Raw genomic sequence first — 4,808 nt, 5'->3', positions numbered from 1 at the left:
TGAACAAATATATGTGCTTCGAAGGAGTGCAAAATCGAAGGCAAGGTGGTTACTGATGACCATCTCTGAGAAGTATAAAATGGCTACTGATGGCCATGTTTCGATAGCAGGAAATGTCTAAGTTTTTTATGAAGGTGATGGCTACTGAAAGCTATTGGAAGGATATATCCTCGAAGACTTAGACAAAATTTATAAATTTACTTAAGTATTATTATTTAGCGTGTTTGTTAGTAAGTGTTTATTAGCATACTGCCACGCGTCGAAGATGGACTCAGGCGGGAAGATTTGAAATTCGAAGATAGTCACGTAACTGCTTATTCACAGATGTCATCGCTGGAAGTTCTTATGAGAAACGTGGCAGCAGATTAGCGTAGGGCCGTTATGGTCGAAACTAGTATAAATAGGAGTTTTCATGATAGAATTCCGTGTGTTCATTTTGTACAAATCACTCACATATTTACTCAAGTATCAAGCGTTAACGAGAACGAGTTCGCTGAGAAAATGTACGTATGACACCACCATCTTAATACATGAGTATTATCTTTTATTGCTTTTCGTCTTCGAATATCTTTAAATTCTTGCATTCTATTTACTTCTTATCATTTACATTACTGTATCTTTAACTTTCATGTTATTTACTTTCATGTTATTTACTTTCATGTTATTTATCTTCATGTTACTGACGTTCAAGATCTTTAACGGTTTTATGTTTTAAGATTCTTTTTAACAGAATTGCATGTTATGTTGTATGCGTTGTCTACATTTTAAAGTCATAATCGCATATAATCAAGTCATCACTAAAAAGTGTATGTTTTTAATCGAATAACATTTGTCGAAGACAACGAATCATGAACATGGTTCTAAAGAATATTGATAACAATCTAATCGACTATGTGTCCTAGGATCAATCTAGTCGATCCTGCGAGTAACCAAATCATATTTATTATAGTTTGGAGGACTAGCGGTTGTTTACCGGAAATCACCGTAAACAGACATCTCTGTTGACTTCAACTTTGTTAGTGACTGGACAATAAAGCTTATAAGCACCTATACTGTGGTACCCAATCAGCAACATTAATTTGGTTCTATTATCCAGCTTCTTTCTAGTAGCACCTGGAACAAGTTTGTATCAAATAGAACCAAATACTCGGAAATGACTCAAACTTAGCTTATCTCAAGTCCATTTCTCAAAAGGAACAATTTTCTTCAGCTTCTTGATTGGACACCTGTTGAGCACATATGCAGCAATGGAGCCAGCTTTACTCCACAAGGTGCGGGGGAGCCTCTTTTCTTTCGGTATGCTCCTTGCCCATATCAAGCAAAGTCTTGTTTCTTATTTCAACGAGACCATACTATTGTGGAGTATATCAATTAGTAACCTCATGCTTAATTCCATTCTCCTCACAATACTTATTGAATTCTATGGAGTTCTACTTAGCTCCACCATTAGTACCTTCTGTACTAAGGTATTTAATTTCATTTGTCTCCACATTCACCTTGATTTTTCTGTTGCTTCCCTGCTCAGATTGCATAATAAGCTTTTGATCAGAATCATATAACTTCAAGAGATTATTCTTCATATTTACTGAAAAACCTTTCTCAATTAGTTGTCCTACACTCATCAGATTTCTCTTTGTACTAGAAACATACAAAACATCCTTGATCAAAACATTTTTTTTCCATTCTTCACTATGACTTTGACATTTTTTATTCCTTCAGCATTAAGGTACTTATCGTCAGCACATCTGATTTTTTCCTCTTTCTAGAGTCAAAATCAATCAGTTATTGTTTGTTTCCAGTTAGATGATTTGAGCATCCAGTGTCCATATACCACAAGTCTACAAAATATCCACCATCTGATTTAGAAGCCATCAATAGCTCAGGTTCATCATCAGAATCTACTCTGGCTATGTTTGCTTCTTTTGACTTCTTTTCTTTTTTTGACCAACAGTCCGCAATAAAGTGGCCAAACCTATTACTGTTGTAACATTGAACCTTTCTCTTGTCAAACTTCACTCTTCCCTTCTAATGTTTCTGCTCATCAGAGTTGGAGGCTTCTAACTTCTGAAAGCCACCATGTATCTTCTTGGCCTCTGACCAAGACTGCTACTGAATCTTCTTACCCGAAGACCCTTTCAGAGCTCGCTTTACCTCTCTTTCAGAGTTTCTCCTAGTCAGATGCAACTCTTATGCCTCTAGACCACTCTATAGCTCTTCAATTCTCATGGTTCTGAGGCTTTTAGAATGTTTAATTGCTACAACAATGTAATCAAACTGAGGAGTAAGTGATCTTAGTACCTTCTCAATAATAACTAGTTTTGAGAGCATTTCATTAGTGACCACAATAACTCTAAAGATGTAATCTGGTACCTTCTAATTGTTCTTCATATCGAGATTCTCATATTGCTTACGTAGTCTCTTAAGCACCACCTTCTTCACTAACACATCATCGCTGTAGCACTGTATTAGTGTGTTCCACGCAGCTCTCCCATTCATTAAATCAACGATTTTCTCAAACACATTTGTATCTACACACTAATGGATATACAACAAAGCCTTCTGATCCTTCTTCCTCGTTTCACATTGCGCGTTTCTTTGCGCTTCCGTTGCATCTGCTGCAACCACCATGTAACCGTCATTGACGAGATCAAGAACATTTTGACCGCCAAACAACACATGCATCTGAATCGTCCATCGATTCCAGCTATTTCCATAAAATACTGATAATGTTGTGTTCAAGCTACCGTTTCCTCCGTTCATCTTCATTCTTGGGCAAATTCACTCAAATCTCACCAACACTTGCGTTTCCCAATCCCTTAGAATCAAGAATGTGATTTTGTTCCGATTATGATCTTTAATTTAATGTGAATTAAATGAGAAAAAATTAATCACACATGCCTCACGTATTTTCGTGTTTCCATATGAATATAATCGGAGCTTTAGATATCAATTATCAGTGCACTGCACAAGGTTAAAGATGAAGATGAAGAAGATATAGAAGAAAGAGTCTAACAAACTTTCTAACAATATACCATCTCAACTTTGAATGCATATTCATCCATTTCCTTCAATATTTCGTTAAAAACACTTTGTTACAAATCCATATCCACAAAGATACGTGCATAATGACCAAAAATTCAAAATTCTGTATTACCATCCAACGACAAAGGCGTTCCCACTAGATTTGGAGTTTCAAAATGTATGTGATGAGTTTGTTGCTCCATAATCGTAATCTAGATTTGAGAATGAGTTTGTTGCTCCACTTATGGATTAAAGTCTTCCTCCAGTTTGATAGTCTTAGAGCTCGTTTGGCCCGACTTTTTTAAGTCTTAAAAGTTACTTTAAAGTTAAAGTTAAAAATAAGAGCTTTTAAAATTAAGTTAAAGTTGTTTGGTTATGATTATTTTTTAAACTTTAAAGTCATTTTTAATTTTATTTTTTTCATTAAAGTTATATATATATATATATATATATATATATATATATATATATATATATATATATATATATATATATATATATATATATATAATGTGGATATATTAATTGTTGGATTAACATCTATATAGTATAAGAAATTAATAATATTATTATTGAAAATTATTATACAATAAAATATAATATAATATACAAAACGAATAAAAAGTCGGACAAAACTAGTATCTACAAAAATGATGATGTAAACAAAAGGAGAAAAAAATAAAATAAAACATAACTCTAGATGTTATGAACCGTAAAAAAAATTGAAAAACTGTCGTTTACTGCACTAGCGCCTTTTTTACAAGCTCCTTTTATTTAATTTTTTTGTCTTGAAAAAAAAGCTACTTTTTTTCGTAAGAGCTTTATAAAAAATGTGTTTGGCCCTCCATCTCCTTATAAGGAGAAAAAAAGTAGATAAAAAGTTGGGCCAAACACTACCTTAATACTCCTGGTTTGAGGCTGAGGAGTCCATGGACTAGGCCATGCACATATCGTCTTAGTTATTGAAATTCTTATAACCCTCTATCCACGAATTCCATCCTCCATTGTGTTGTTAGATTCCATATTAGTGCGAGCTTTTCGTGAAACTCTCTTTTCATTTGAGGTGTATCTCTTTTTTTGAAATGGAGAAGATCTCAACTCATCCAACTTCTTGATCATCCAATAACTTAAAAATAAGATCAAACGAGCTACCGTACTCATCAAACTCCTTGAAATCTTTTCACTTTTATTCATTATTATCAAATGTATGCAACTGACTCTTATGAAATAAGCTAAAAGCATAAATTTAATTATTTCTAAGTTAGGAAATTTAAACCAACATAATATCTTTCTAAACTAGTTACAACTAACTTGCCAATATAATTTCTAAGTTAGGTGATTTAAACCTAATTCAAAAAATAGTCGCTAATAAATTTGATTTATGATTATCCAGGGAAAGGATTGATCTTTCCTAAAATAGTGTCCACAAATACTCTTGTCTGGAATTATTAATGTGTAATGTGGCACAATAACAAATAAAATAAAAAAGCACAAAGATTCTATCTAGTTTAATTACAGGAAGATTAATCTCAATAGTTATAAAATGTGAAAAAGAAGAAGTTATTTTTGGATTAACAAATAAATATAAAATATAAATAAAAAAATACCAAAACACAAAACTAAATCAAAACACACATAGATGTCTCATTTTAAAAAACAAAACCCAAGTCCTAAGTAATATTAAAATAAGAAATTTTGATTATGATTTTATCGAAATTATTAATTGTATTTATTTTTTTTTAGAAAAATTTTATAAGTCAAAATACCTTTAATGTTTACCAAAATTT

This window comes from Vicia villosa, linkage group LG2 (genome assembly GCF_029867415.1).
Source record: "Vicia villosa cultivar HV-30 ecotype Madison, WI linkage group LG2, Vvil1.0, whole genome shotgun sequence".
Taxonomy (NCBI): domain Eukaryota; kingdom Viridiplantae; phylum Streptophyta; class Magnoliopsida; order Fabales; family Fabaceae; genus Vicia; species Vicia villosa.
Note: the sequence above shows the minus strand (reverse complement) of the source record.